Source organism: Pseudopipra pipra, chromosome 1 (assembly GCF_036250125.1).
Source record: "Pseudopipra pipra isolate bDixPip1 chromosome 1, bDixPip1.hap1, whole genome shotgun sequence".
Lineage (NCBI taxonomy): Eukaryota > Metazoa > Chordata > Aves > Passeriformes > Pipridae > Pseudopipra > Pseudopipra pipra.
The window spans coordinates 98709050-98722784 of record NC_087549.1 but is presented as its reverse complement, the minus strand read 5'-3'; the positions used below and the strand labels follow the sequence as shown (position 1 = coordinate 98722784).

At 43.7% G+C, this 13735-nt stretch overlaps 1 long non-coding RNA gene across 1 annotated transcript; it reads left to right on the top strand.

Moving 5' to 3' along the window:
• The first annotated feature begins 2467 nt into the window (after positions 1 to 2467).
• LOC135420091 (uncharacterized) lies at positions 2468 to 13175 on the top strand. Its single transcript, XR_010433345.1, has 2 exons — positions 2468 to 9000; positions 10234 to 13175. It is a non-coding gene; the product is annotated as an uncharacterized LOC135420091 (long non-coding RNA).
• The last annotated feature ends 560 nt before the right edge of the window (positions 13176 to 13735 follow it).

Genomic DNA, 13735 nt, shown 5'->3' with positions numbered 1-13735 from the left:
GGCTGTGATGGCTGCTGCCCAGTAAACTTGTGGCTGTCCTGTGCTACCAAAGGCCTCTGAACCCCGCTCCCTCTCCCCCTCTCCCGCAGGGGACGCACTGTAGAAGGGGATTAGTTGAGCGATTTTCTGTCCCTTTGGAATGAAACAGGGGGGTGAAGGGGTCCAGGCCATTATTAGAATCTCACTATGAGAATATGAGTCTATCACTCCAGGCAGCACAAATAAACCCATTTTGGTAGTGGAGGACCTTCCAATCAGTAGTGCGTGTACCCCTGGGCTAAGGGGACCCCAACGCCCAGTCAGGATTAGCACTACCTCTGTGGAAGTTATGAAGACTGAGTCCCGGTTGGATAAGTCCAGCCCAGCGCTGTCTGAGGTGGAGGGGCACAAAGCGCTGTCTGAGGTGGGGGGGCACAAATTGCCAGCCTGTTCCCTGCTGCTTAGGTAGTTGTGGGATGTTGCTGCTAAGGGTCTCCAAGGGCAATCTCTCTGATAGTGGTTACTGTCACCACATGTAACACAACTAGCTCTGTGTCTGGCCTTTTCTTTTACTCCTAACTGGGCTTTTAGGGTTATAGCAAAAGGGTTAGATTGGTGTTTCACAGAGCTAACTCTTTGGTAGGGTTGAACTAACTCAGCAATGCTGTAGCCTTCCCTTTCAAGAGGGGTTTGCAGCGCTTCTCCACAGCTTGAGCTTGCCTTTTCAAAAACCAATTGCTTATACAGCAAGTCTCTGGCTTTATTGTATTCCATTTGTTTGTTTAAAACAGATTGCAGCCAATCTAAACATCTTGAATAATTCAGAATAATTTTGTAATGCTTTTGTGGAGGGTAGGTTGCTATTTTGGTCTGTAGTGTGAAGGTTTTTCATAGCTTTCAGGGCTTTTTTGGTTATTACACCATATATCTCTCTATGGTATTTAGATTGTGTATCTATTGAACTATAATTTCCATCTCTGGTTAACTGATGTGCTGTTACACCTGCCTGTGGGTCACTGGCATAAGCAGAGCAATTCTCCCTAAAATCGGCTAGCCACACGTTGTCCTCCAATCGTGTGGCATACTTATGAACCAATCCTTTCCCGTTTGCTACCTCGCTCCCTCCCGGCAGAACCATCCTGGTTCTTCCTCTTCATCCCCCCATCCCTCCCCCTCTGTGGCCCCAGTGAACCCGGTTCCCTGTGGGGAAGTGGTGGTGGGCGGTGGAGGCGGCGAGGGGGTGGGGTTACCTCCCCCTTTGTGCCTATGGGTGGGGCTGGGCAGCGCTGGGGCCGGAAGAGACGGGTCAGTTTCCGGTCCATGTGGCGGGCAAGATGGTGGCACCCATCCCTGAGCACATGGCCAGCAATCATCCGCAGTGCAGGGTGGCAAATATGTTGGGTTACCCCCCCCATCGCTATTATGGGGCCCTCTGCGGTGGTCCCACGGGCTGGGATCTCGCATCATAGGCCCCGTCCCCTCCCGCTGACCTGCGTCCCTTTGGGTCTCGGTTCCCGACCCAATACTTAAATCACGAACGGCTCCTCTCCCTCCCCCCGCCGGACTTTGTGTGTTTAAGCTCCTACGCCTAAAAATCGGGCTGCTGCCAGCAGTGTGAGCGAGGGGGTGTGTGTTGATGTTGGATGTGTGTGTCATCCGTTTGTGTGCTCTGCTTAGTGCAGACATTATGGCTTGCCAGGCTGGGAAAGCATTGTTAGCTTGAGGGTCTCCCCCCTGAGCTTTGAGTTTTATAAGGTTTCCTATTTTGTCCCATATTGCTATGTGAAGGGCTTCAACTAATGGCAGTTTGGGTACAGCTGCCTTAATAAAGCGTACCAATTCTGATAGTTCTGCCCTTGTGGCTTGTATATGATAGGGTTTTAGCAGGATAGCCAGTGCATCTGTGTCCTGTGATATCTCAGTGGAGAGAAAATTTCTCATTTTACCTTTCAGTCTCAGCGCTGTAGACGTGCGCTGCTGGAAGGTGTTTGTCTATTTGCTGGCTTGTCCCGGTTCTCAGTCGACTGAGTCCGCGTGGGTGGCGGAGGCGCTGTTTGTCGGTGGCGGCGTTCAGACTTGGTGGCGGCGGGCTGCGGGCGAGGGGTGGCTGTGGGCGCGTGGCGGGTTTGTCTGCGGCGGGTGGCGGTGGTGGGTGCGGGCACGTGGCAGCTGCGGTCCGCGGCGGCGCTCGGCCATAGGTGATCGGCTGGTGAGCGTGGGCATGGGCACGTCTTCAAGCGGAGTCTTCAAGCGGCGTCTTCAAGCAGTGGGCACGGGCGGCTCGGCGTGGGGCTCTCTGGCGGTGGCAGGAAGCGGCTCTGGGGTTCCCGCAGTTCGCTGGGCAGTGCGGGGGTTCTGGCGCTGCACCGGGAAGTCGCGGTGTGGCGCACATTCGGTTCGGCTTCAGTAGGTCCCGCGCGGTTTTGAACGTGGCGCGGGGGGGCTCAGCGGGGTCACGGCACGGCTTTGGTGGGTCCCGCGTGGGACTGGCAGGGGCGGCGGGTGGACCTAGCACCGGTCCGATGGCAAAAAAGCGTCGAAAAGCAGCGAAAAGTTCCTTTGGGGTCTCCGCGGCTTCTGAGTGGTTTTTCCACGGCTTGGAGGGTCTACGCTGTCATCACAGACAGGCAGGGGTCGGCAGGAAGTGGCAGGCAGCAGCAGTGAGCTGCAGCAGTTTCTGCTAGGCAGAAAACTGATGCGGGCTTCGCGGGGTCTGGTGGTGGGGCTGGGGTGTTACAGGCAGCGGTGGGGCCGGTTCCACATGGTTGGTTCAGCCGCGATGGTGGCGGGGCGGCAGGGGGTGTCCTGGCAGTTTTAGCGTGCTCTGCCGCCCGGGTTTCCGAGCTACCGCTTAGGGAAGCGTCCTGACCACGTGTTAGATGTTGGGGCTGCCTCTCAGCCTAACTCACCGCTCCGGTGTATGTTGGACTCCGCTCCACTCTCTCCGGCTGTCCCGATCTGTTGTTTTTTTCTTTTTTTCTTTCTCCTTTTCTTCCCGTTCCTGTGCACTATCCCTAATATTTTTGGAGCTCTCTAAACTAGGATTGCGTTTCTCAGATGCTCTGAGACAATGACTTAAAGACGTCTGCGTTTTTTTCGTTGAAAATTCCCATCTCCAAACAATCGAGATGATAAACGGAATTACCGAGTGTTTTGCCTGATTCAGGATATGCTAAACTGACCTAATATAGGTTGAAAAGTCCCAAGTTCGGGTGCGCCATATGTAGCGTGGCGTACTTTACATGGTAAAGAAGGAAGCACACTCTTTGTGAGGTGGTGAGACAAAGAGGCTTTATTTCAAATTTCGCGCTTCCCTTTATACCCTGATATCATGTGACCTTCTAACCAATAGGGTTATCCATTTAGACGCATGCTCCTTTGGGTTTCTCAGCCCTGGCACGTCCCCCGTGCCTTGGACACGTCTCCTACAGGAGTGGTTCTAGTGTTTTTCCTTAGTGAAATCATCAAACTATATTTTTGTTTAGAACCTCTTTCTAGGATGAGGGGTGCGTCTGCATTTGTGTATCACAAAAAAACCCTTTGAGTCTGACTGAAGAGCCCTGAAAAGCTGTTTTGGAGTGATCTGGCATACAGACTTGGAAGTAAAACTCTTCACAGGGTTGGATATGCCTAGATGCCAGGTCAGTGAGATCCCTTCTGCACTTTTCAGGTTACGTGTTTTCTCCCTATCTGTACAACAAGGCTTAACACCTCCCTAGAAAGTTGGAGATCTGTCACAATTTAAATTACTAATTTGATGGTCAAACAATTTCTAATTCCTTGTCAGAGAAAATCTCCTATTTTTAGCTTTGATCATAAAAACTTAAATGTCACATTTGCCTGACAGAAATACAGAAATAGAAACCAATTATGTGTGTTCTTAAATGGTTCATATACTGAAAGGCATTTGAATGTCTTCTGTGAGACTGTTACAGTTGCCCAGTCAGACCTGAAACCCAGGTTCTGGAGGCTCATCGAGTGACTTTCATGCCAGCCTGCAATATGTGTTCAAGCAATGCAAATCTCTTGGAAAGAGGAGTCTGTCTTGACCATTTGGACCAAAGAAAGCTAGAAGGCAGTAAAACCCATATAGAACAAACAAACTATCCAGATTAACTAAAGACATAGAAGGGAGGGAAGATTTAGTTCATGTTCACATACATCTGGTTCCATTAAAGCCTATGGGAAATATTCAGATATACGCAAAACCTGAAAATATGACCTTATTATATGGCACAGTGATTAGGGAGCTTTAGAATGGATGGAAGTAAGTTTTTTCTATGATTTAATGTCTGATTATAACTTTTTTTTTACCTATTGAAGTAGATTCTGTTTCTAGAGGGAAATCCAATATATCTTAATCAGTTTATTTTCATTACAGAAATGCAACCTATACATAAATGCTAAATTAGTGATGGGGTAGAGGAGGAGGCTAGTGGTGGCTGGCCAGGTTTTTTATAAAGGGAGAGGCAGGGATGTCCAGCCCAATAGAAACAGCCGAGACAGAATCCAAGTTCCTATAAATTAGTTCTTTCCTTAAAATATACATGTTTTGCAGCTGAACCACCTACTTCAAAAATTATATGACTGCTTCAATGTGCATATAAAATGTTTCCAAAACACTTTAACAAATCCATTTTACTGGCATCAATAAAAAGGTGCCATTCATTTGATTAACACTGAAAATTTGAAGACATGATAAAACTCAATCTATATAGAAAAGTGTGAAATGTTGCCCAAAAGTGAGAAGGCATTCTACACTGTTGCCCTTTATCCTCCTCAATGAAACAAAGATCAGATAGGATTGTTACATACACCTGAAAAAATGGGACAAGTTATGATTCAACAAATTATGATTCTTCTTCCTAAGCCACAAGTCTTTGGCCATGGGGAATTGCAAACTGTTAATGAAAAGATCTCCTCTTTACTATACTTCTTACTGGGATAAAGGTATTTTCCTGTCTTCACTGGATTCTCATACTCTGTTTAAATGCTGTAAGTCTCATAAGTTAAATGAAAACTGACCACAGCTTCGTTTTCACAAGGCAGCACAGAGATTTCACTCTGATAGAATTGGTAGAGATGATCAAGTTTTTCAAAGAGCAGTTCTCCAGATAGTCCAACCTATCAAAATTTAAACTTCTTTTCATACCTTGTTTTTGACAGACATTTATTATATATATTTTGAGGGACTATCTTGACCTTGTTCCATGGGCTTCAAGTAACCATTTTTGGTTACCACTCCTAGCCAAAGCAAATGCCCTTTTTATCTGCTACATGAGGTTACCCATGGTTCAGCTTCTCTTCAAAGCCTTTGAAAGGCCCGGAAAGTCAGTTTCAGCTCTTTCCATTATTTAATCCTTTCATTCAAAAGACATTAAGTTTGTAATAGCTGCTAAAGTATTTCAGAAAAAAAGCTATTCCTACTGTGTTTTATTATGCCTGATGCATCCACACAGCCACCCAAGAATGATTACACTGGCAGGAAAAACAGTAATAAAGAGTTATAATCTGTGTTTGGATGGCGATTACATAATTTCTAAACAGTTAAAGAAATTTCTTTTAATGTAATTTCTGCAGCACAAATCAGGAACAAACTTATAGAACTGGATGGCCATTGTGCATCTGGTTTCTGTTACTGAGAAGCTGACAGGCACCATTTACTCAGACCATCTGCAGAGAAAATGTTGGCATTTTTTTGTTCTGTTTTTCTTCTAAGACAAACCATTTTTGCTGTCAGCATCTCAGGCTTGAAGTAACACAAAGCACGTGTTACTTCCAGATAAGGGGAATGGTACTCTTAAAAATGTGCCATGTAGAATTTAATCATATACTTGACATATGAGGGATACACTCTTGAGAAATAGAATGTCTCATTTTAAATATTTGTTGTGTATTAAGGAGCTGATACAAAGTCTGCTGTAATTGGTGTGTGTCTCCCTAGTTTTACTAGCATGCATCAGATCCTCAGTCCTTTCTGAGATTTGCTAACAGACTCAGATTCTGTGAAAATATTAATAATTTGTCTGCCTTTTCACTTGCAACATCCTAACTGTGTTAAAATATTCCTTTAATGGATGCTCAGAGTTAAGGAAGACTATAGAACTCTAAAACTTTCTTAAATAAAAGAGAAATGAAGGGGAGCACCTTACATTACTTATTGTAATGAAGATCTTTACTCACTATTTTTTGTGTGAAGTCCAAATTATGTTGATGAAGGTACCTCAAGGCTTTATTTGACAAACAGGACAAAGCTGTTGCTGCATGCCAGCTCCAAACAGCGGAAAGAGACATCCAGATGCCAGTGTTGACTGGCATCTCTCAAAATTAGGTGTGCACTGGAGCTGATGTTTGGGGCTGAAGGGCACAAAGAGATTAAAGTATTATTGGTTCTTCCTGCAAGGGATGGCCAAATAATCCAACAGCTCCTGAAGACAGAGAACAGAATTTCCATGCTAGTGAATAAACTCCATGAATGCATGAATTTTGTTAGATTTGAGGGCAAATTCAGAGAAAGCCACATCCAGTCTGTAGGCTAAGATAAGCTAAAAAAATAATAATTATTCTACTAATACATTTGTGAAACAGAAGTCCCATCCCTCTTTCAAAGAGTTTTTAGGATCTGAAATAAAGTAAGAAGCAGTTTTGCTGGTATTTAAAAGATTTTTTTTCCTTTAATTAAGGCGTCTTTCAGGAATACCTAACTTCTTTTTTAACAATCTAGTAATATCACCCCTTACGGATGTAGTAAACATCAGGGCAAAAGACATGAGCTGTATGATATCCTTCCACACTTAGAGTCACACTACAATTACCAACAGCTTTGCCATTTGTATGATAGCACTTGTTTGGGGGGTCCTTGAAACTGTATGCCATTGACCATCTCACCTACAGTGTGCTGTCACTTAGATGACAACACTTAAATCCTTTTTACAGCCTGCTCCTTGGTATTTAATTTAGTCCTTGTCATAGGAGGTTGACATTTCTAGTTTTGGAGGCTGAAAGTCTTCTTCTCCCTAGAAATAATGAGAGAAGGCAACCAATATTTCTTCCTGCAGAACAGGTAGAGGCAAACTTTCCCAGCTATCTCAGTCTTATAGTTTCACCTCCATCCAGATGGACTAATCAGTAAATGGAAAGTGCCTCAGCTCTTTCCACAGAAAATCCACAGGATGTTTATTACTGTCAGGGATGATAAGTTTTGCTGCATTGTATTCCTAAAGTGAGTAGTTACATATTAAAGTCCTCCTTCAAAGTAGATTAGCTGTTTACAGATGAAGAAGGGCTAAAAACTAAAAAATATGAGGGTAGGCAGGAGGAATGCTATCCAGAGATGCAGAAAAGTTTTTGTGGTTCTCAGTGTCAGTCCAGTAAAGTGGATGCAAGTACAACAGGTTTAAGATGCATTAGGAAAAAATATTTTAATTTTTTTTTTTGCAGCAGCATCTGTTTCTATTCTGTCTCATAGAAAAAATAGCAACAATCTTACACAACAGTAGCTGAAACAGTCAAAAAGGCAGTAGTATTGCAACACAGTCCCCTGAAGAACAGTATGTTCTGTTGTAGCTTTTTTTTCTTTTTTACAGATGGTTTTCAGACAAGTTTCTGACTTTAAATATTTGATTTGATGGTTGTTAGAATAATATGGGCAAAGAACAGCACAATTCACAGATGGACATCTCTTTACTAATCTGGTTTAGTACAAGAAATTCTGTGCTTCTTATTAAGAAGAACAAGCTCCTTTATCACTGTCTTATTTGGATTTTAAGTCTCCTCTGCCTTTTCAGAATCATATTATAGTCTGCTGTCACACGAGCTTGGACTCTAATTATCTCATAGCTCAAACAGTGTTAAACGTTCTCTGGGGCTGGTTGGGTGAATTCCAAGAAAAATTTAAGCTGCCACAGGAGCTGATTCTGATGCTTTCAATATGTGACCTTTGGCTGATCGTGAATTGTACCAATAACCCAATCTGGTGGTGATTATATCCTCTTCTAAATCCAAAGTAAAACTTGGATTTTGACCTTAAGAGATAATGAGGAAGTACCACTGGTCTTAAAGACCCCCCTGAATATGCACACATCGGTACCCAGAGATGCCCATGGCAGAAAATAAAAAATTAACACCAGATGGATAGTTCCTTCTTTTAAAAACTGGTCCAAACAGGACAGAGTTTTCTTTTCTCTCTCCTTCTACAGGTATTCCATGGGAAGATGAAGTGGCAACAGGGCTTAAGAGTTACACTGTTCTTCACTGCATTGATTATTTGCATACATTTTTGTCTTGATAGTTTTGCGATATATGTTTTGTCTCAGTAGTTTTCCAGTATGTATGTAAGCTTGCCACAAACAATGTTTTGGGCTGTTTGTGTCTCCTCTCTGGTTGCCACAGTGGGTGGGAACTCATACAGGATTTCATAAGTTTATGATCAGATTTGTATACCCTTCCTACCTCTTTGAAGCAAAATATAAAATTACTTTGAATTGAGAAATAATCAGGACTTGAGAAAGAAGTGTGATTTGATGCCAAAGGAACTGCATAAAGTAGTGGAAAACAACGTATCAAGCATGATTATGCAGAGGAAGGGGATGTTGAACTGTTGGTGGCCCCTGGAGGGAAGGAAAAAGGGTCTGACAGAGGAGCTGAGGTAGAAGCTGGAAAGTTTTCTCCAGCTGTAGGCAAAGAAGGTGTAAGTGGTCAAGTAGTCAGAGGAGTGGAAGGAAGGATTTTGGGTTTGGAAACCAATGAAGAGTTTAGTTAAGTGGGGAAGGTATTTATTTGGTCTGAACCCAGGAACCTGACTGAGATTATAGACTGAGTATGTGGGAATGGCTTGATTTTTCACAGAATGACAGAATATGCAGAGTTGGAAGGAACCCACAAGGATCATCAAGTCCAACTTCTGGCCCTGCACAGGACCATCCCCAAGAGTCACACTATGTGCTTGAGAATATTGTCCAAATGCTTCTTAAACTGTGTCACACTTGGTGCTGTGACTACTTTTCCGGGTTCACTTCTGTCGTGGTTTGGACCTTGTTTTCCCCCAGAGGCTAAGAGAAGTGGTAGACCCCAAGGGGTGGAAACCCCTAGAAGTTTTGAAATTTTGTCCAATGGGCGCTCCTGCAGAAATGTAAACATATCACAACCAGACCGGAAGAGATGAGTTGTAGTTTTGGTTGTTGTAGGAGTGGTGGCCATGTTGTGAGCCACGAGGAAGGGGCTCTAAGCCCCTTGGGCCCTCTGGGGCCTCCCAGCCCCTGGCTGGGGGCTGCAGGGACCTGGAACAGCATAAAGCTGGGCTAGGTGCCTGTAGTTATGCTGGGAGATGTTTTCTCCATGGGCACAGAGTAGCAGCCGGGACTGACCAGAGAAATGGTGGCAGAGAGCCAGAGATAAGAACCAGAACTGAAGGAGCAGCAGAAGCAACATGCAGCACCAGAGAAAAGACTCCTGGAAGGAGAGTCGGGAGAGAGAGAGAACCAGCAGCTGAGAGATAGAGTTCTTGGGGGTAAGATTGTACCAGACCCCCCAAAACTCCTTTGAGACCTCCTGGAAGGAGGAAGATGATGGACTCTTACTTGAAAGAGCCTTGGAGTGCTACAGCACTTACAGAGAGGAGCTAAGAAGCTCAAAGGCGTCCTGAAGCTGGACCAGGACAGCCAAAGGAATGTGGAGGAGGGCTTCGCCCCCCCCCGCCCCCGCTGCCTGGAGACAGAGCACGGAGCTCTGCAAACGGGAATTTGAATCCCCTGAGGAAGGGACTTTCACGAAGATGCCCCTGCATTTTGTGATATGCCTGTGGTGATGCGAGTCTTGTCCCTGCTGGCAGTCCACAGGTGAGGCCTTCGCTTGGACCGAAGGAGAGCTGAGGGGCTTGGAGACCCCCTTGTGTATGTTGAACAGAGATCCAGCTACAACAACCCAGTTACTGCTGCATGGAGGACAGAAGAGGAGCTGCTGCTCAAGGACTGGAAGGGATCTGTCCTTCTTTCCCTCCTGGACTTTTATTTGGAGGGGAGAAGAGATCTGATCATTGTAAATACATATGTCATGGTAGAGATAGTTGTGATCATGTGTATAATGTGATGTTATATTTATTTGTACAGTCATTGTAATATATTCCCTTTCCCCCACTTTGAGTCTGGTGTGTTTTGTCTGGAAAAACCCATCTCACATTAGGTTGAGATGTGGGAGGGGGGATGGAGCTAGGGAATTGGATTTTGGGAGCTATCTCAAACCATGACAACTTCCCAGTGCCCATCGCTCTGGGTGAAGAACCTTTTTCTAATATTCAACTTATACCTCCCCTGACACAATTTCAGGCCATTCCGTCCTGTCACTGGTCACCACTGAGAAGAGATCAATGCCTGCTTCTCCTCTTCCTCTCACAAGGAAGTTGTAGACTGCAGCAAGGTCTCCCCTCAGTCTCCTCTTCTCCAGGCTCAACAGACAAAATGACCTCAGCAGCTCCTCATATGGCTTCCCCTTAAGGCCTTCATCATCTTCGTTGCCCTCCTTTGGAGGCACTCTCATCCTTCCTCGGTGCCTGTGCTGAAACATTTCTGTGCCATGCATTATGAAGCCAGTTTGTTGAGGTGGGTGGGTTGAGCTGCAGGCTGATGGTTTCCCCTGGTGATAACATCAATCTTTTTTGGTTCACATTTTCCCCTTTCCCTTGGGGAAAAATTAGATTCTAATTAATAGGGGTTAGAAAAAGCAGTGCTTCAGAAAACACAAGCTGTATGCTCAGATGTTCTTTTCTTTCAGGGCTTTAGTGATCTAGGTTTCAAGTACAGCTTGGCAATTCCTGCTATGTTTACCACTTTCAGCTCTGTAAGAACTTTACGGGTAACATTTCTGCTAGCGGAGTGATATTGCAAGCTCCAAGGCTGTCTCTGACAGATCTTGATAGTATAAAGCTTTTGAAAAAATGTGAATTGCAACACCTTATATGACAGACTAAGAAGATTTTCCAAAAGAAATGCTTTAAGAGTTGCTGCAGTTCCAAGTTTTGCCTTATTTTTGCTTCACTTTTGCTGTGCTTTGGTTATCCTGCACAAGACTTCATCATTCCCAGAGTAAAGTAGCTTCAAACCTTCAAGCATCTACCCAGTTCTGGCTACAGTACATGCAAAAGATTGTAAATTAAGCAACTGCATAGATTTACCAAATTCTAAATATAGCTACTGGGCACATTATCTCATCATAACCACATTGCAGCTTGGCAATTTTCATTAAAGGTTATGTTGTACAGTCATCTTGAGGTAAGAGCAGTCACACAGAGAGTTAGAGTGCAATAAGTAGTCTTCTGAAATACTCATACAACAAATTTTTAAGGTGTATGGTACTGACATACTGTGTAGTATAGTCATATTGCATGGTACCAGTAGCAGAATGTTTCTACTACAGACAGTATTGTTTCAACCATATGACTGCATTGCAGAAAGCTTCCCTCATAAAATCATTGGCTTCAAACATTCACTTGATCTAGAGACAGGGATCTTTCTTACTAGGGTTTGGCAACCTGACACAGATTGATTTAGAAGATACACTGGTCTTTAGTCATTTGGTTTAGTTACTTGTTGTTAGTTATGTCTGGTTTGTTTTGATTGCTGTTTGTTTCTCACAGGACTGAAGCATTTTAAAGAGAAGAATAGTGAATGCTAGGCTTTGTATGCTTATTTGTACAAATTAAGTTTCATCACAAAAAATAGTCAAATTTCCAGGATTCAGAAAAAAAATCATAAGTATCATAACTATACAGCAATTGTTCAAATGTTTGTTTGTAATGGAAATTAAAGCAAAGAGTTTTTGTCAAGATTTCAGTTTTGGTTATCTGCCCCACAAGCTAAGATGTGGAAAGAAATACCATTTGTTTACAAGCTGCCTCTTTGGTAAGAGGTAGAGATGTCATTAGGATTGCTTGGGACTTATACAAGAAAGTTTTTTCCTTTTTGTGCCTCTTCTTCCTTGAAGTCCTATGCCACCAAACACCATGATGCTGTAAGATCCTTTAGTCAGTGGGGCGAAGGTTCTGCTGTTGAGGGCCTGGGTGTTCCTCATACAAGTGTCTCAGGGAGGGCTTTAGACAGGATCTGTCCTGACCAGACTGTGTTTGGAGATGATGGAACCTCTTTCCCTGTCCGAGATCCTACCATTCATCTGAGTTGGAGCCTCTCCCTCTTGCTCTGCAAGGGGGAGTCCACACTGACTTCAGCAGATAAGAGAGTCACTCCACAATGCAGCTCAACCAGGAGCAAATCTCAAGTTCCTTATTTTCTCTGTTAGTATGACATACAGCTTGGCTTGGTGTATGTTTATTGGTATTGCTGTAGTCTGTATATTTCCCACTACAATTCCAAATGGGATTTGCACATCCTTGTGGATGCTCTAAATGGTTTTGACCCCATGTTGACTGCCAGGGACTTGGTGTATTGGAGATCTACTACAGAAGGAGCCTAAGGTATGAAAAAGTACCACTCTGTCTAGTAAATATATTCATTTAATAGAGGGCTTTAAGGAGATTGCTGCCTCTTATATGTCAGCATCACCCTATCTAGGATAACTGCAACAGTGATATAAGGAGGGCTTAGAGAAGAGTGAAAGTTACATAGCTGGAGCTCAGACTCCTACATATCGGTCTTTTCTAGCACCATGAAGTCAGATAGATAGGATGAAGACTACCTTAGATTTTAAATTGATTTTGAAGACCTTTTCAAGATTTAATAAAGACTGCAGTATCAGTTCTTGCACTGGTTGCATAGTCATCCCAAGTGTTTCTGCAGGAACAAAATTAGCTTTGTGCAACAAACTTAGGAGCAACATTTGAATTATACTTATGGTCACTAGTAAAAGAGTATTTTTTAACCATTTTCCACACTCAGTCCCCTTGTTTCCACAGTCACACTTTGTCTTCCTGCTTTATTTGGAAAGTGCTTATCTTTCCTGCCTGTTCCTCACAGTGTTTTTAAAATTTAACATTTTACTTCTGCCATTGTTATTCCCTGAAACTTCTGTGCATTTTTCATGAATATGTTGTCATGCCTTCATTAGATAAAGATTTTTTTCCTCTCTGCTGTAATGATCTTATGGTCAGAATATGGATCTTTTTTTGGTTGCTTCATTTTGGGCAGTGTCTCCCACTTGGGCATTGTCCATTAGAACAAAATAAAGATATCACAGTGTTCAGTACATCTCATTTGAATGTACTTTGCATTTTCTTTATCACATTTCTATTTAGTTTGTGTCTGATGTGTGGCTTTGAAGCCCTACCATTTTGGTTTTGTGGCCTGAAGAGGGACCGACATTCGTGCAGGCATCTCTCTCAGGTAAGTTGATGCCTGTGGGGCGAAATAGCAGAGCTCATATTATTAACACAAGTGCTAGGGGGCTGCATGCTCACAAACCTCCAAGACCTATTAGCTGGCCTTCCCTGCCTGTACTGGGTTACTCAAGCCTCCTACCAGTGCTGATGCTTCCCAAGTTGTCTGCTTTAGAGATGCAAAAATTGCATAAATTAAATTGCTGGACTGTGCACAGCATTACTAAGATAAGGAGCTACCTCCTGCACCTCCTCAGCCACTCTGGCAGCCCAGTTCCATTCCCCAGGTCTCTCATGTTATACACAACTTCCTCCCTCTGTTTCTTTCCAAAATTACCTGCATTGTTCTCTTTTTTATTTTTTCCTTTTTTTGTTTCCCAGAAGTTTTATACTATAACTCCAGGCTTGTGTGTGTTATTGTAAATGAGAGGGATT